The sequence below is a fragment of the Centropristis striata genome, chromosome 19 (assembly GCF_030273125.1).
Source record: "Centropristis striata isolate RG_2023a ecotype Rhode Island chromosome 19, C.striata_1.0, whole genome shotgun sequence".
Taxonomy (NCBI): domain Eukaryota; kingdom Metazoa; phylum Chordata; class Actinopteri; order Perciformes; family Serranidae; genus Centropristis; species Centropristis striata.
In genome coordinates, this window is record NC_081535.1 from 24,890,316 (window position 1) to 24,910,428 (window position 20,113).

A 20,113-nucleotide genomic window follows, 5' to 3' on the forward strand; every position below is an offset into this window, starting at 1 on the left:
ATTCTACATCTTTACATTCGGGGCTTACTCAAAAGTTTATACAATAGTATTTGGATAAACAAGATATACATGTCCATACATAACCTCTTACCTTATACTTTGTTTTAAGATTGTCCCACTTTTTTTGCTTGGTTGTGGGTGACCTGGCCTTCTAGCCCCATTTTCTCCACTATGGTCCTATTTTAACAAGAGAGGATACAGAACTGATGACACAGCTATGACAATAACTTTTTAACAATATACTACCTAGACATTCACAACATTTTTCTCCCACCGATTGCCATTGGAGGCGGTGTCCCTCCCACCCGTGATACTCCACACGGAGACGTATAAACGTCTCTGTTTGTGCTTTAGTCCCTGTTAACACAATAAAACAAATTTATACATTTCTGAATGGCATCGCTGCATATACTTAGCACATAGTCTCATCAGACTGACACATACATATGAATTAACAAGTAATAACTTTTGCCGACAAAGACGGCATCAATTAACTTAATGAGCAATGTATCAAGATTACCTTTATCACATTTTAGCTAAATATTCTGGCATTTGTTTGTGCATATGTTGTGCTTGACTTGAAACACAAGTTTTATAAGTTATGTGATAACAAATATTCATTGTAAAGTGAAATTACTCACATTTAAATGCATATTGCGCAGCTGGTGATGCCGTTTGTTCGCTCGCCATTTTTAAATATCCCGGTTGCGCACACCGGTTTAAATGGGCCGGTGTGCGCAATGCTTTATGGGTAGTCGGAGCGCACGGAGGATACACACATGCGTCCTCGGAATTTGGGCAAAAGAAGGACTCTGTCCTCCGGAGCATCCTCGACATTGGGACAGTCCTTCGGTGGATGTCGATGACGTAGTGTCCTTCAAATCTAGCCGATTGAGCATCCTTCCTTGACATTGGGATACAGCTACGGTTTGAGTGGGATTGGACACAGCTGATTGAACAGCTTTAACCCATTGACGCCGGGAAAGCATTACCGCATTTCTACCATTAAAACCGGGAGCGCTGTTGCGTCACTCTACCATTAAGGCCGGGACAGCGGATATGTCATTTCGTAGTATTTGTATTTTTTTCCACCTATTTTCGGTCTCTTGGCCAATGAAATGCATCAGAATCATGATCAGAATACATGTGGGAGTGTCACAATGCAACATTGGACTTTTCCAGAACTTTGAAATCATGGCGGAAGACGACTATAGCGGAGGGAGCTCAGAAGTAAGTGACGGAAGTGATCTGATTAGAACAGTGCCGATGATTTAATTGCTGATCCGGACTTTGAACCCTCGGAAGCAATCGACCGACATTTATGGATGAGGAATATGTTTTTAGACGACATATTTTCACCGAAGAACAGACAGATTTGTGGCCATCTGGAGATAATAATAATATTGTTAATAATATATTAATATTAATAATAATAATAATAATAGGCTAATTGATTGTGATGATGATATAAGAAATCCTGACTGTTTATGTCTTATATTACTTTATGCGTCGTTGAGTACCCTGAAAAGTGCAATATATAAAATGTATTGTTATTATTTATTATTATTATTGTGATAATTTTTTTATTTTTTATTACAGTAGGCTAATGAGAACTATGTTTTGTTCTTCCAGTGGTCATATCATGTTTGCATCTTGCTAATGGGCATGTATTAGTATTATGCATAGGATTTTTTATTCAGTCAAATGTAACATTTGCTGAGTTTGTTGATTTTAAAAAAACTTTATTGAAGGTTTGGACAAATAAATTCAACTTTGTTTGAAAGCCACTGGTATAAGCTCTCAAATACTTTTTGAATTTCATTTTTATCTGCTGCTACAGAGGCTGAAAAATCTATTATTTAGTAGGTGTTGAATTTCCAGAAAAACTTCAGGTTTTAGGGGGTCATTTGAAAATCGCCCATATTTCAAGCCCATAGGTTTTCCAGGCATTTTTTCCCAGGCGCTTTAGGCCTTAATGGGTTAAAAGGACTGCTGCTGAGGACGCCTCTCTCTCTCTTGGACCTTTGTCTGACTCCCAGCCAGATGACTTTGAGGGAAATGTTTGTTGACTGTTGTCATTAATAGTGTGGTGATCTTTGTTCTTGTGTTATTTATAACAAAGATTCTTTGAGTTAATTGTGTAGTCCTAGTAGATAGGGGTGAGTAGCCTTTTTGTTTAATCACTGTTTTCTCCTGTTTTTGGTATAGGGAGGTCAGGTAAGCAACCTGTATTTTATTTTACACGTCTTTATTTTCAGGTCAGTAAGATTTAAAATTAGGAATGTTTTGTTTGTTGTTTTGGCTGTTGCTCACCCTGAAGCAAATATTTATTGTTGTAAACAATAAATCATATTGGACTGCCTATCGGTTTATGCTTGTCTCTGGGAGTTGGGAAGGGGGGCGAGAGCATTTATGCTGCTCATTGGTTACCCTAGGCCAGGGCGTAACAAAGGCAACAAGGTTTGTACACTGGAAACTAGTCTCTGCCAGAACGCTGCGTTACCGTTGTTATGGCAACCACTGCGCTCGGCATTTTGTCACTTATTTTATGAGGAAATTTACGTTTTTAGTGAAAAATCTTCACTAAGCAGTTAGATAAAACAACACAAGTAACGTTACAGATCCAATGGAATGATTCAAACAACATTCAACTACGTGGTTCAGCGATAACGCCCACCGCATATGGGATATATATATATATATATATTTATCTCAACCATAAGCAACAATAAATGGAGGGGGTTGCAGTATAAGTGACAAATAAAACGTAATGTGCATTCATTCAACATAGATTATTAAAGTAATATACATATTTCTCACTATAAATGTTATCAAAACACATTTCAATGCATAATATATCTTAAAACGTTATTTTTCCACTGCCATTCGGCGTTCCTGCTAGCAGAAAGCTGAAGAAACAGAGAAATGTTTATGGAACGTATTTTGGCTGATGGTAAACGGATGGTGAACAAAAACGTTGATATTGAAGGTATTGAACATCAACTATGGATGTTTCTGTGATTTGCAGAAAAGTCCATAGTCAACGTTTCATCCTGGCGACTGGGTTGAAAATTGTGATGTGACAAGATATTGATTAATGAACAATGTTGCATTCAGAAATCTTTCATAAAATGAGGAGAGATATTAATTATTTGTGTTCAACTAAACTATTGATGGTGATTATCCTGGCATTTTTGGAGATGAGTTTTGACTCATCAAGTTGTGGTGACCCCGGACAGATGGTGCAAATGGTCTCTGTTGGATGCAACTCCAAACTTTTCTTTACTTGGTCTAAGAGCACTTTAAGACAATGAAAGTTTAATTAATTTTGTGAAATGTTAAAAGACTGCATAGGTGAGCATTCTGGGCTCAGCTGGTAGCTGGTAGGGGGTTAGCTAATGGTAGCTGTGTCATGCCTCCTCCCCCTGTTCCCTAGTCTGTGTGTGCAAGCCTGATCGCTGATGGGAGACTGCTATGCTGGAGCCGGGGCCTCTCAGCTGCTGCTCATCTGATCATCACCCACACTGTTTAAGATCCTGGGCCACAATCAGTCAGCGCTGGATTATAGACTCTACTAACAGTTAGTCTCTAGCTCCCTACACATTACCTGCCTGTATTCCTGTTTTTGTCCTGCCTTTTGAGACCTAACCCTTTTTTCCCTTTTTTGCACCCCAGCAACATCCTCCGCCCGAACGCCAGCCTGCACCTCCAGCCTGATCCCCCACTCAGACTTTTGACTTTAGAATGAATGTAGACACAGACATGGCCATTTTAAAAGTGATCCCTTGATTTTGGTCTTTGAGATATCTGAATGAAAATGGATTATTTGGGCACGTAATAAAAACACCCACTTTATACTTATCCAATGCCGTTTTGGGGGAAAAAATGCTTTTTTTCAGGCTGCACAAATTTTTTTGCCTAATGTATTTGAATATTTCTGCATACCAGGGTCCATTAAAATTACATTTGATGAATTGTATGGCTGGAAAACTGACTCCTTTTGACTCAACGAGCCCAGTTTTAATCATGTGTGATGAAGTTGAAGTTGTGACACCTTCACACATGTCGAGGTGCCACACATTTCTACAACCCCTGGACACTTGGTATCAAAAATGTTGTAGTGTCGACAATGTACACTGAAGTTAGAGCATCTTCCTGTACATGGCCAGTACTCAAAATTCTCAGGGATACTACACCCACATACTTTAACAACAAATTACACTTAGCACAACTTTTAATCACAAAGTCCTAAAGATTGTACTGACAGAATTTGAAGTCAATTGGGTTAAATATCAAAGAGTTTGTTAAAGTATGGAGCCTGGAAATGGCCCCAAAAGCCCTAAAAATGTTACATATATCTGCCAAATTTCTTTTTTATTTTTATTTTTTAAAGTTAATACATTATACATGTTACTTCCACTTGGCAACAAGGTGTGGCATAAATATGGGTCAATATTGACATGTGGATTTGTTCAGGGGCCCGTTGCACAAAACTAGGATAGATATAGGATAGGATATCCTAGTTTTCTAGGATTAAGCCGGGATATGTTGGTTATCCTGGCTCAACTTATCCGTGATCCGGTTGCACAAAAGCAGGATAGGGGGCTGTAGGATATGTTATGGTATAAGTTACCATGGAGATTTATTCTGTGGAGCTAGCCTGCTCCAGACCAGGCTAAATTCCAGGTTCTATTTAATCTCATCCCTTATCACAGTCAGCAGTCACCACAAACGCAAACCAAGTTATTATTTAAACGTTTGATCATTCACTTCAATCATTTTGGATAATTGATTATTTTAGATGATGTTGCAATCATTAGATAATTTACAGTTTCCCATAGACTATAAGGCTATATATAAAATGACAGATTACTAACTTAACTTGTTGTTTTAGAGGAGGAGAGTTGTTAAAATGAGGGCCGTGGAGCATTTCGTAGAATTGTACTTCAGTATAGGTTTCACCAACAAGGAGATCTTTTGGCACATCAGCATCACATTGTCAGAAGTATCAGGACTTTAAAAAGATGCAAAGATCCAAGACAAAACATCTTTTCCGCAGAAAGAATCAGTCTCATATATTTATGACTTTTGTTGTCTTCCTCAGTGTGGCCCTAATACTCGGTCCCTCTCCTTCTTCAGGCAGGCCACATTGTGAAGGACAGCACAATCCACAGTAATGACACATGCCCTTAAAGGGCTGACCCTTAATTTGTGAAGACACTGAGGCCCCGTTCACACGAGGACACTCGCGGGTGAAAACGACAAAATATTTTATCGGAAGTGCCTTTCGTTTAGACGGTGACGGCGTTTTGGGGGCTTAAAGACGCAAAAATCTGAAACCACCCTCCAAAGTGGAAAAGTTAAATACGCTCCGCGTATTTGTGCAAATGTGGGATTATTTCCATGCGTCGGACCTTCAAGCTGCTCTGGCAGCTCTAATAAACTTACAGGAGTCTTTCCACCAAATGTACAGGATATGTAGAGATAGTATTATTTAACAGAGAAGGATCTGCAATTACCTCTATCACATTTTGGATGCAGCAATTCGTCGGAAGCGAGCCAGACTGCTGTAAACGAGACCTGGGAGATCTAGTGGATGGTGGATAACTTTGTGGAAGGAGAAGCTGATGAAAATGTGTGGCGTGAAAACTTCTGCATGCCCAAAGATGCTCTTATCGCTTTAAGTGATGCCGCCTGGCTGCATACAATCGAATTTCACACACTTTTGCGTCACCGTGTGCATGCAGATTTCCTCCCGAAAATGCTCGTCTAAACGAGGAATAAAAAGTGAAGACATGACGCCACATTTGCGTCTTCTGTTCAGACCGTCCTCGTGTGAACGGGGCCTGAAAGTGTGCCTTCAGGAGGCCAAAGGTAATTTCAACTCTGGGCCTGTTCCTGGCATGGGCATGGTTGTAGGCCTGCTGTGCTTCCTGGGGGTCAGCAAATGGTGTCAAGAGAAAAGGCTGGCAGATCCCAAAGACTCTGGAGTCATGGACTGAGCCAGGTCATTTTGCCACAACATTGCTGATCAGACAGTCAGTATTGCAGACCATCTGAAATCATAACATAAGGACTATTAAACCAATCAATGCACATCACAAGCAATGAACAGTTTTCATCAATTGACGATGTCAAAAACCTGAACACCTGAACATTAATGCTGTGAAGGGATTTCGTATTCACAAACCCCCCCCTCATGGGCACCTGAAGGAGACTTTATCCTTGTGTGTGTGCAGTCCAGTGCACCAATGACATTGGGGGAACCTGTAACACAAAGTAATGAGTATCCTGCTATGACTGGTACACTGTAAACCCGAATGCTCAAATTAGTTAATTGTATTAAGTAATGCTTACTTAAAATTTGTTAAGAAGTTATACTAACTTGAACATGTTAAGTGCCGGTAACTTTTTTCTTGTTTTGAGTTTACTAAATTGATATTTTTTGATTAATATGAACTTTTCCACGGATTATGTAACAACTACTTTAAATGATAAGTTCATAGGTACTTAAAACTTTTCAGTTTTGACATCATATATGTCCTATTTTGACCAAATAAATCAATCGCATGTGTAAATAAAAAACTGTTAGAAGAATTGTTGAATCAATATATGTTGCTACATTTCAGATTGGCAAAAATAAATATATTGCATGTTAGGAATTAATAATTTTCATATTATAATGTTGACAAATATTAATGAATAACAATGACCTCTGGGCATCCACACTAAATATAAATCAAGACAAACACGCTTGTACCGGAAGTGTCCACGCGCTTTTATTTTGAAATTTTTGCGTGCGTTTCCTGTGCTGCCCGTGTGGAGCTGCTCGCGTCACCTGAGGTGAAACACGCTACCCCACAGAGAGGACTGCCGTTGGAGTTACTGTCATCGGAGTTTCTGCTTTTTTCGCCAGGTTTCAGCGCCATTGGATTAAATGTAAGTATTAAACATGAAAATAAATGTGTTTAAATATTTTTTGCAATTTGAAACAAGTCAAGTCGGTACCTTAGCTAATGTGTAATTGTAAAAACTGGCTCTGCTAAAATGCACAGCAGCACTTAAACTAATTTGTGTTGTAACTGCAAGTGCTGTGAGTGAAAAATGTGTTTTGGGTTTGTAATGTAGTCTATGTTTTTAAGTAACTGTTAACGGAAAACTTTTGAATTATGCGCGGGAACATACGTCCGTTAGGGGCGCTCACGTGTGCGCGCTTATGTGGACGTGCATACACTTTACTCCAGCTTCAGTGGAGTGAGTTATCGCTTGTGCTAGCTGCTTGAGCTCTGAAATTGCGCCAAAGATTATTGAATAGTAGAGGAAGATTGAGCAGGTATAGCAGACACACTCATGGCGTTATAGCAACTACTGTCCTCTTGTTCTGTTGCAATTTAAAAAAAAATGTTTTCCCTGCGCCATTGATTAGCTCCTGCTACTGCTGCTAAGTCTAAGTTTAGCTGACCCTGACCCAACTGAAATACATGGGGCACAAAAGCAACGTTTTAGTTTTTGTTATAACGTATAACCTATATATTATAACCTTATTAGATAATATTTGCTTTAAGTGAGGCTACAGATTGAAAAGTGTCATAACAAATAGTAAACTGGAAAATTTCTAAAGAAATTTTGAGTGTGACTTACTCTGGCCCTGTCGTGCCATGTCTCTGTTAATCATAAGTTTTAGTTTTATAAAGACTTTTATTCTGAAGGGACTCTTATTTTGAAATACTTCTTGGCTGCATGTGTGTGTGCGTGTCTCTCTGTCTCTCTCTCTGTCTGTCTCCTCCGTCTGTCTGTCTCTCTTTCTCTCTCTCTCTCTCTCTCCCTCTCTCTGTCTGTCTGTCTCCCTGTCTCCCTCCCTCCATGTCTGTCTGTCTCCCTCCCTCCCTCCCTCCCTGTCTGTCTGTCTCTCTCCCTCCCTCCCTGTCTGTCTCTCGCTGTCTCTCTCTCCCTCTGTCTGTCTGTCTGTCTGTCTGTCTCTCTCTCTCCCTCCCTCCCTGTCTGTCTGTCTCTCGCTGTCTCTCTCTCCCTCTGTCTGTCTGTCTGTCTCTCTCTCTCTGTCTCCTCCGTCTGTCTGTCTCCCTCCCTCCCTCCCTGTCTCCCTCCCTGTCTGTCTCCCTCCCTCCCTCCCTGTCTGTCTGTCTCTCGCTCTCCCTCTGTCTCCTCGTCTGTCTGTCCGTCTGTCTGTCTCTCTTTGTCTATCTGTCTGTCTTTGTCTGTCTGTCCATCTGTCTGTCTCTCTTTGTCTGTCTGTCTCTCTCTGTCCGTCCGTCCGTCTCTCTCTCTCTTTGTCTCTCTATATATATATCTTTTTTTTTATTTTTTTTTTTAGGAATTACATGATGTGTACACAAGGCGTACCACTATCCTACATGCCCTTCCTGTATATCTGCGGGAGGAAATCTCTGGATTTTACAGAACATGCGTGGTAAGTCCCAATAAAATAATATCAAGCCCTGTCTGTATTATTAAGACATTAATATTTTGATTTTGTTTAATGACAACACCTGCATCAACATTTTGTGAAATCTTTGAGAGATGTTTTTAAACCTGTAAAGTCTGTGCTGATTTTGCAGACAAAATCATATAAGTCAATAGCCCTGTAATGCCACACTTCCAAGTCATCTCACCTTCTCTGTGACAAAGCAGTAAAATGAAGAGAGGTCCGTCGGACTTGTGTACACAGTATTTTTTTATGACATTTAACTGTAATCTAAATAATTTGCTTCCCACACCCTTAGTACCCATTGTGTTTCAGTAGACATGATTAATTTATGCGTATAATCTCTCTTCATTCTTTTAGGATGATTTAGAGGAGCCAGATGTCACAGATGCAACGGTGGCCCTCCTTACAACCATCAGCGAAAATACCATGAGTCCAGTCCACTACCACCCAGTAAAAACCTCTGTTGTCCTCGAAGGTGATGTGGTGGTCAGCCTCCCCAGACTTGATGATGATTCCTCTTAATGTTCGGCCTAATCTATGCGCTACATCTGAGCTATCCCCAAGGACTGACCAACACTTTTGAGTTCATTCAGAAAGTCGTACTTGGTCTGGATGAGGGTAAATTGTCACCCAGGCTGCAGACACTCAAGAATGACTTGATGATATGATGATGACATCATCTACAACAGTGTCCATGTTGACGACTGTTTAACTGTGTTGAAGTTACTCCACAGGCCTATTTGTTCATGCAGTTTCACATTTTAAAGGAAAACACAGTTCATAGTGTTGAACTTTGTTTAGATTTTAGTAATTTAGTTGCTGGGACCTTATTTCCCTCTGAGGACTTCTTGTTTATTCTATGGTATGCTTCTTGTTTTATTATATGGTGAAAAAATGTTTAAATTCATTTTCCAAAGCTACATACCTTGAAGTTCAAAGGTTAAAGCAAATGTAAACCTTTGTACATGTTAATGTGGATTTTTATATATATATATATATATATATATATATATATATATATATATATATATAATGTTGCCCTACAGTATTACAACCAGATAGTCCAGGTTTTGTTTTGCTTTTTGTCTTTCAAATATATATTACTATGTTTCAGTATGTGCTAAAAAGGAAGAGTCATTGACCATGTTTGGGGGTTTTTTTTGCCATTGTTTTTTTTTTGTTTGTTTGTTTTTTAGTTAGTAGGACTCAATGCAATTGTAATATTTTAAGTTTTGGGGTTTTATGAAATCAAATTTTTTTGAGGTCTGGTTAGTTAAAAGATTAAAAAAAAGACTAATAAATATTGAGTTCATAAAACATTTGTATGTGTTTTTGTACTTAAACTTATTCTGTTCTGTTAATTAATATCTTTGAAAAATAAAAACATAAATTTTGAGTTTATTGAACTTGAATAAAATAGTTTTTATAATCAACATTATTTAGTTCTATAAATTAATTTTAATCGTATGGTGAACAAATATTTTGAGTTAGTTTAGTTTTTTTATTTGAGTTGGATTAATCAGTAATTACATTTATTTGTAAACAAAAAATACATGTAACACTAACTCAAATATTTCAGCTCTGCTTACCTCTGACTTTTGAGTTTGTGAACTCAAAAAAATTGTGGCAAACGATTGCCTCACTTTTTTTGAGTACTGCTTACTTATTCGGGTTTACAGTGTAACAGTTGTCTTGTAATTTGTAGATTCTCTCACCTGCAATCCTATAGAACTCCTCTTTGATGTCATGGAGTCTTCTGTGGCCAGGGAAGGAGATGAAGACATCTGACAATGCTTTGATAGCCAGACACACACTCCTTATTGTTCGGCAAATTGTGGCCTTGTCCAGCTGTTCTGCATCCCCCACTGAGTACAGGAAGCCCCCACTTGCAAAAAAGCGCAAGGCCACACAAACCATTTGCTCCACACTCAGTGCAAGGCTCCGTGCTGTGCGGTGTTTAATCCAGGGACAGCAGTCTGATGCCATCTGCAGAAAACCTGTACCGTTCAAATAGATGGTCATCAGGGAAGGCCAGTGGGTCCAACCGGTCCCTGAAGATCCTCTCTCGCCTGAAGGCTCTCCTGAGCACAAGTGCTTCCTCATCCACCACACCTCGCAAGAATGGGCACGCCATTGTCAGAGCAGAAGGGAACACAACACTTTGGGCCTTCTTATAGGCAGTTGGCTCATTTGACTTTACGAGGGACACCTTTGCACCCTCACAAGCTGCAAATGCTTAGTTATCACGATACCTTTTGTTTAAGTCATCATTACACCCACTACCTTTAAGAATAGATAATTAAACTGTTCCCTCTAATAATTTTTTTATTGCCATAAGGTGTTTTGACGTACCTGGGCAATTGCATTTCAGGGTACATTATGTGCCTTTCTTCTAGCCTTAATACAGCCAGTCTTTCAACTTCCAACCAATCATAGCACTTAGGATGACAGATGGAAATTCCACAGTCCATGTGCCTCGTGTCATCTCTATGGTAGCCCTAACTGTGCATACATTAAACAAATAAACAACACAAAAATTCTGTTTGACCTATTATTTTTTTATTTAAGATGTGTCATCTTCTTGGAGGCTGGGGGAGGAACGGAGAATAATGATTAATACATTTGTGTTACAGTCAGCATACAGTGTGCATTGAAGGCATAACTCACCTCCCGCTCAAGTTTTTTTATTTCAAGGTCCAATTTTCTTATAGTCCTCTTTTTTATTTCAGACTCCAGTGAAATGCTTTCTATCCTCTTTCTCTTGTACTGCATCTCTATATCAGCCAGTTGTATTTGGTGCCGGAGGTGGTTGGCATACAGCTGTCTGATAGCTTGTGAGTTCTGTAAAAACATGGCAATTAGCACAGCGGGAATTTTGCAGAATTGAGTGTCCTTCCATTAATACTCACTATGTTGCCAGGCTGGCTTTCCCCCTCTCCAACATCTGTGTCCTGTTACAGAAATGAGAGTTTGTGATTTTGTGTGGGCTCCAAATGATGACTCCTCACCATTGTGAATAGTACTTTCACAGGCTTGACATGATACCTCATGCCTTCTGGAATCCAGAGAGACGGTCTCCTCTTCTCATCATCATCATCATCATCATCAGCATCGTCTGGTGCTGGTGGCTCTAATAGTGACACAGTGCTGCCAGAAACTGCAAGGCAATAGGTAAACCAAAGTCAGATAGTCCAAATGGATTCAATATGAATGTGATTGTGTCCCATGTAGAGATGGAAGAATATACCTTGTATGAAGCGGGTGGCAACACGGGCCTGCCTTTATTTAGCTCTAAGGCTATGTCCTCTGCTGGTGTGAGGTCAGCTTTTCTGTTACCCACCACCTATGCCTTGTTTGTGGGTTTTCTTTTTCACTGCTAAAACAGTACAGACAATGTGTGAGCAGACACCTTCTGGGTACAATATGTGCTTGTACATTGTTAAGTATTAGTCAGGGCCCTTAATATTCTGCAGAATGTTCTTATATTTGGTTTTGACTTGCTGCCATGTCCGTTTCGGCGCGGTCATGTTTAATCTACATCACACACACACACACACACACACACACACACACACACATACACGAAAAGAGAAACTTTTTTTTATCCCAAAAGGAAATTTAATGAAGTCAGTGAGCAAGCGACTTTGGGTCCTTTAAAAGGCGATATATAAATTACAGTTATTACTATTATTAGCTCATCTATTTAGCAAAGAATTATACGGTCTGATGGAGTTAGATTTAAAACAATTTCACTCATATTTGCAGTCCATTTCAATTAAAAATTCAACGGACTCATAATCAGAGCACAACTGCGTTTTTGGAAATGTGAATTAAATATTTGGATTGTAATTGGGATGTTTTAGCGGAGCAGTGAGTGTGTAATTGTGCACTACTTACGCATTCAGACGGTCAGCAATACTTTCCCACGCTTTTTCTCTCCTGGATGTCTTAATCCTACTTTTGTGCAACGGGCCCCAGGTCTGGACTATCTGTCACAGTCAGCCCCTCCTCCAGCTTCCCACCTGGTGGTGGCCCCGCCCCCCTAATCACACACCTGTGTCTCATCACCTCATTGACACTCTATTTAACACTAGAACTACCACAGCGGTGCCATTTGGCACCTCTAACCATTTCTACCTTCGAAGCCCAAGCTGGTGCCAAATGGCGGGTGTGAACAGCCCAGTGTGTCACCATTGTTCTGTAAATAAGGCCATTACTCTCTACTCAGCAGGGGGACTAACAGACCTCAGTCACCTGAGGAAGTACACACAGTATGGGAAGACACAAAGGAGGTGGCTTTTTGAATGTATTATTTCTTCTGTGCACTTTATTATTGTTGTTATTATTATTATTATCTTATGTGTATGTATGCATGCGTGTATGTATATGTATATGCGTATGCATGTATATGTGCATGCATGTATCTATGCATATGGACAGATATGACATATCGATATATAGATATAGATATATGGATATGCAGATATATATTATGTGTATGTATGGTCTTGTGTGTGTGTATATGTGTATATGTATACGCGTATGTGTGTATGTTTATGTGTATATATATATATATATATATATATATATATATATATATATATATATAAACTACACACAAAAAGTAAGGCAATTTTTGTTCGGTAGATTATTTTGTTGTTGTAACAAAGCTTTTTGGCAATAAATCTTATACTGTTCGAAAGCCTGAAGCCTCCCCTTTGAAAAGGTACCACATGTGTAAGGAACATCCATTTGTGGGATTAGCAGCAGAGCTGAGTATGTCGGTTGCGGCAAAGAAAAATGTACCAAATCTTCTCTGCCAATGCCTAGGCTACTTTTCCATTGACTCTTGTTTGGTGTTTGGTGGATTGGATGATTGAAGTTTGAAGAAACAAGACATATTGACAATTTAACAATTCATTAATTTAAGGAACATGAGCCTCAGTCGCGTGTGGAATAACCATATACAGCCACAACAGCCTGGCACCTCCTCCTCATGCTGGTCACACGCTGCTGTGGGATGGCCTCCCATTCTTCAACCAACATTTGTCGTAAGTCAGCAGTCAGTCACTCTTGCACCAACAGCACGCCCAAGCTGATCCCACAAGTGTTCAATGGGGTTGAGGTTAGGACTGCAGGCAGGCCATTCAATCCTCTCCACAGCAGAGAGCCGTCGGCCATATTGTCTTGCAAACCTTGATTTCAAATCTGTTGAAGTCAGCCTACGATGCCTAAGTGCTGACACTGTGAGAAAACGGTGTTCTTGGGGTGTCGTCTTCTTGGGACGCCCACTTCGTGGCCTGTCTCTGACATCCCCCGTTATATTGAACTTGGCCTTCACTTGGGAGATGGTACTAGGGTTCACTCCAAATAATGCCGCAACTTGGTTTTGCGGAACACCAGCTTGAAGTTGCCCTATCACACAGAGCCTATCCAGATCAAACGTGGCATGCCGATTCTTGGAACAGACACCAACTGTACTGACTGTACTCACTACTCACTGTAGCAGGGCCCATTCTCACAGTTGCTGCCAATCAAGTTTCTGATTGGCACCTGATTGGCATCACCAGGCACTACCAAAAGCTTAAAATAAGAGTCAATAGCAACAGCAAAATAATGAGAAGATTTGGCACATTTTTCTTGGGCACAGCCTGCATACTCAGCTCTGTTGCTTATCCCACAAATGCATGTTCCTTACAAATGTGGTACCATTTAAAAGGAGAGACAGGCTTTCCAACGGTATAAGATTTATTGCCAAAAAGCATTGTTACAATAACAAAATAATCTACCCAACACAAATTGCCTTACTTTTTGTGCGTAGTTTATTTATATATATATATATATATATATATATATACACATAAACATACATACACACACACATATATATACACATGTCAGCTGGATGGAGTTCACAAAAAATGGAGACAATAAAAGTATATATTATCTTATCTTATGTTGAGGTTTAGAACACTTAATTTTGGCTACAATTTGAAATGATATTTCCACTTTTGTGATCACAACAGAAATATATTTTCCCCTCCCTTTAGTAAGAGGTCGACACAGTTTATGTTTTGCAGAGATTCATTGGTTTGAACATATTTGGCACTGCCACAACATCTCCTTTCTGCACTTCCCACATGTGTATTTTTCACAAGAAACACAGCGCACAGTAGCATGATTTTTTTTGCAATTGCACTTCACCTGACACAATGCCCTTTTCCCTGTGTCAGGTGTTGGTGGAAGTTGCACAGGAATGTTTTCTTTGTTTGCCTTCTTGGCTCCCATAAAAGACTGTGCAAGCTCGCTTGCCAACTCCACCAAAAAGTCCACCCGTCTCTCCTTTACCCCAGTACATGCCTGAAAAGGAACATGTGCATTCAGCGCTGCGATGTCAACCATGTTGTAAAACACAGCGACTGGCCAACGCCGCGTTCCCTGACGCACAGTGTACTTTCTCACCATCTGGTCCATTATGCGAACACCGCATTTCATGCTGTTGTAGTCGGTGACGGTGCTTGGCTTCTTTTTCTGGGTATCCCCAGTCTCCACCACGCTGTGCATGCTACTGAGGATGCAGACGGTCTTCTTCCGTTTGGGGGCATACACCGTCAGTGTGGCACCAGAGGTTGAAAACACCTGATGAATAAAATTATGTAAAACGTTATTATAATAACACTTTACACACACCATGATGACACTTGAGACCTTGACACAAACCCCCCAAAAATCCTAGTACTACAAATGACAAGATATCTGCAACATACCTGAGTGCTGAATTCACTGCGGTCCAAAGTCTTTTTAGCTGATTCTGGAAGCTCCCGGCGAATCTTATTGACTGTGCCAAGGAGCGTTGTCTTCCGGCTGAGCAGTCGTCGTGCAAGGGACAATGATGTAAAGAAGTTGTCTGTGGTGACGGTTCTTCCTTCATCCATAAACGGCTCGATTAGCTTCATTACCACATTTTCCGACAGTCTCTCCCCCGTGGGACGACTGGGGGCTTTGCCAAGATATGGGATTATGTTACACACATACTTGGATTTCAAGTCACATGCCATCCAGAACTTGATTCCAAACTTGTCCGGTTTTGTTGCAATGTACTGCAGGACAACAGCGAGTCTTTGAAGGAAAAAGTTGCTCATCTATGGTGATGTGCCTGCCTGGGTTGTACGATGCGATGCAGTTGGCAACAAAAGACCCCCAAATGTCAGCGATTGTAGCAAACGTGTCTGTCGCAACTCGTTCACTGCGTGTGTCCTTGTTGTCGAAGCGCAGGTGTCGCATGATCTCTTGGAATCGGTTTGGAGCCATAATGCCATTGATCAGGGGCAGTCCCAGTTTTGCTGACCATGCATCATGCAGTGATGGGAGTTTAATGATGCCACGCAGGAGGAGGATGGCAATGAATGCCATTAGTTCAGGGAGGGCCATAAACCAATTTTCATCTTGTGTCTGACGTCCGTGCTGAACAGTCCACTCCTGAATAGTTTGAAGCATCTGCAGTGTGATGAAACAGAGGAAACTCTGTAAGCGACTCGACACCTTTCTTTTCATCAAAGCAGTTGCCTCTCCCTCTGTGGCGTAGCATTCTGTAGGGCTGTGATGGAGAGGACGTCCGACCTGTTCTTCACGCCACACTGTGCCGTCTTTTGCTGTCTCTGTTGTCCAAACGTCTGTCTCCAGTCGACCTCTCTTCTCTGGTCTCCTCATCTGTAGGGTGATCATATTTATATATTTGAGATGTGAGCAATGAAATATCTAAAATGATGTGAAATCTACGCAAAGATATCATTGAATTATAAATCAAACACACAGACGGACCCCACCAAGGAAACACTGTAGATATGGAATAAAACGTGAAACTCCCTAGGCTAAGAACATAAAACAAATAAATATAATAACAAAAATAAAATCAGTTAAAATGAACTCATGTCATGAGAAGTAAAAAGAATAAAATACCAAATAAAATGGCATAAAATACTGACAAATATAAATGAATACATAGATAAATAAAACAATTAAAAGACAAATTACATAGGTGAGTCTTGAGCCTGTTTTTAAAAATGTTGACATTACACATTATCATTATGATTACAAACATCTCTAAATATGCCTCCTTTGTATTGATTTAGGATTGTTTTCCTCTTTTCCTAAAACACAACTGCCATAATCAGCAAACGAAAAATATAATGTTTAGGAAGTCTTACCGGAAGAAATTTCAGAGTCGGAACTCAGCTGAAGGGTTATTTCTTCTCCATCAGAGTCACACGGGTTGACTTGGTTCAGGATCATGTCCAAAGCCTGCTGAGTGCTGAAAACCTTTGCCATCTTTCCTTCTTCACAGACAGAGTCTAAGTGAAATATTCTGTGCTGTGAGCAGGCTATTCATTTACCTGCAGAGCAGCACATTCCAATCTAATGGCTGCGTTTACATAAGAACGGTGGGTCGTTGTAGCCTGAGGAGCTGCAAATGACCACAGTGCTAACCATTTCTACCTTCGAAGCCCAAGCTGGTGGGTATATTTAAGTGAGATAAACAATTCAACTTCAGTCTGTGTCTGTGATTAAATGAAAAGTGCATTAAAGTTGGTTTTAAATTATACACTGGATTACTATGTGAACATTATGTAGATTTGATTTCTAGACATGCAGTCTCAGAAGCTGCCCTGGGTGTTATCACAGAATGGGCCCATAACAGTATAAATCCAGTTCTAAATGTGGTTCTTTGTATTTCTTTAAGGTATTTACATTGATGCTGCAACTACAGTGCAAAGTGTTGCATAGAGAAAATGAATTGCAGTCAAATTGATGACTCATCAGCTACCAACGACATGCAAATGTTCAAGAGGATTGTACGACTTATTGAAGCCATTGTTCACTTTCACTTGGAAAGGCCATTGAAACCTCGTCAGAAAAGAAGGAGGAGTTATATGTAAATGGCTTAATTCCATGTTTAAGATAGAAACAAATGCTGTAGATACACCACTTCCATTGCTACGAGGACATGACGCAGAAGATGCCAAAAGAAAAGGTCTGGACTACAGAGAAATCCTTGAGAAAATACAACTGCTCACTGTGAGTCTTTGATATTGGCCCAACTGGAGCATTGGCTTGAATTTGAAATCAGTAAGTGCTACTTGTTGGGGCAGTTGAACATGGCAATTGCTACACATTGATAATGATAACAAATGTGATTCAGATAACATTAAGATAATCTCAAATGGTGACACTGATGGAGACACTGATGGTTCTTGTGTACATAAGTGCTTCTCTTTGGGGTTGTCTTGGTTGTGTGTTCCTCACAGTCCTTTTATCTGGGTAAGTTTTGACTCTAAAAATGAATTGGGTTGAATGCAATATATTTTTCACCATCAGGGATAAGATTTGGTCATTATTATTACCCTCACAAAACCACTCACTGTGATTCTCTGTCTAGTAAGTGCTTTTTGTTGGGGTAGTATTTCTGACCACAGGGACTTCATAAGTCTCAAATGTATGGTATTTGGGATTTTTAGTGAGGAATCCTTGAGAAAATATAACTGCTCACTGTGAGTCTTTGATATTGGCCCAACTGGAGCATTGGCTTGAATTTGAAATCAGTAAGTGCTACTTGTTGGGGCAGTTGAACATGGCAAATGCTACATATATGATGATAACAAATGTAATTCAGATCACATTAAGATCACCTCAAATGGAGACACTGATGCTTCTTGTGTACATAAGTGCTTCTCTTTGGGGTTGTCTTGGTTGTGTGTTCCTCATCCAACATATTTTAAGTGAGATACACAATTCAACTTTAGTATGTGTCTGTGATCAAATGAAAAGTGCATTAAAGTTGGTTTAAAATTATACACTGGATTACTATGTAAACATTATGTAGATTTGATTTCTAGACATGCAGTCTCAGAAGCTGCCCAGGGTGTTATCACAGAATGGGCCCATAACTGTATAAATTCAGTGCTAAATGTGGTTCTTTGTATTTCTTTAAGGTATTTACATTGATGCTGCAACTACAGTTCAAAGTGTTGCATAGATGTTTGCAGTCAAATTGATCACTCATCAGCTACCAACGGCATGCAAACGTTCAAGAGGACTGTTCTCACTTATTGAAGCCATTGTTCACTTTCAACTGGAAAGACCATTGAAACCTCGTCAGAAAAGAAGGAGGAGTTATGTGTAAATGGCTTAATTCCATATTTAAGATGGAAACAAATGTTGTAGATACACCACTTCCATTGCTACAAGGACATGATGCAGAAGATGCCAAAGGAAAGGTCTGGACTACAGAGAAATCCTTGAGAAAATACAACTGTTCACTGTGAGTCTTTGATATTGGCCCAACTGGAGCATTGGCTTGAATTTGAAATCAGTAAGTGCTACTTGTTGGGGCAGTTGAACATGGCAATTGCTACACATTGATAATGATAACAAATGTAATTCAGATCACATTAAGATCATCTCAAATGGAGACACTGATGGTTCTTGTGTACATAAGTGCTTCTCTTTGGGGTTGTCTTGGTTGTGTGTTCCTCACAGTCCTTTTATCTGGGTAAGTTTTGACTCTAAAAATGAATTGGGTTGAATGCAATATATTTTTCACCATCAGGGATAAGATTTGGTCATTATTATTACCCTCACAAAACCACTCACTGTGATTCTCTGTGTAGTAAGTGCTTTTTGTTGGGGTAGTATTTCTGACCACAGGGACTTCATAAGTCTCAAATGTATGGTATTTGGGATTTTTAGTGAGGAATCCTTGAGAAAATATAACTGCTCACTGTGAGTCTTTGATATTGGCCCAACTGGAGCATTGGCTTGAATTTGAAATCAGTAAGTGCTACTTGTTGGGGCAGTTGAACATGGCAAATGCTACACATTGATGATGATAACAAATGTAATTCAGATCACATTAAGATCACCTCAAATGGAGACACTGATGCTTCTTGTGTACATAAGTGCTTCTCTTTGGGGTTGTCTTGGTTGTGTGTTCCTCATCCAACATATTTTAAGTGAGATACACAATTCAACTTTAGTATGTGTCTGTGATTAAATGAAAAGTGCATTAAAGTTGGTTTAAAATTATACACTGGATTACTATGTAAACATTATGTAGATTTGATTTCTAGACATGCAGTCTCAGAAGCTGTCCAGGGTGTTATCACAGAATGGGCCCATAACTGTATAAATTCAGTGCTAAATGTGGTTCTTTGTATTTCTTTAAGGTATTTACATTGATGCTGCAACTACAGTTCAAAGTGTTGCATAGAGAAAATGAATTGCAGTCAAATTGATCACTCATCAGCTACCAACGGCATGCAAACGTTCAAGAGGACTGTTCTCACTTATTGAAGCCATTGTTCACTTTCAACTGGAAAGACCATTGAAACCTTGTCAGAAAAGAAGGAGGAGTTATGTGTAAATGGCTTAATTCCATATTTAAGATGGAAACAAATGTTGTAGATACACCACTTCCATTGCTACAAGGACATGATGCAGAAGATGCCAAAGGAAAGGTCTGGACTACAGAGAAATCCTTGAGAAAATACAACTGTTCACTGTGAGTCTTTGATATTGGCCCAACTGGAGCATTGGCTTGAATTTGAAATCAGTAAGTGCTACTTGTTGGGGCAGTTGAACATGGCAATTGCTACACATTGATAATGATAA

The 20,113-nt window shown here is 39.8% G+C and overlaps 1 long non-coding RNA gene and 1 pseudogene across 1 annotated transcript; one reads left to right on the forward strand and one right to left on the reverse strand.

Moving 5' to 3' along the window:
* Positions 1 to 350: 350 nt before the first annotated feature.
* On the reverse strand, positions 351 to 10,580 carry LOC131992949 (putative nuclease HARBI1; annotated as a pseudogene).
* LOC131992051 (uncharacterized) lies at positions 6,334 to 9,379 on the forward strand. Its single transcript, XR_009396192.1, has 3 exons — positions 6,334 to 6,939; positions 8,333 to 8,428; positions 8,804 to 9,379. It is a non-coding gene; the product is annotated as an uncharacterized LOC131992051 (long non-coding RNA).
* Positions 10,581 to 20,113: the final 9,533 nt, after the last annotated feature.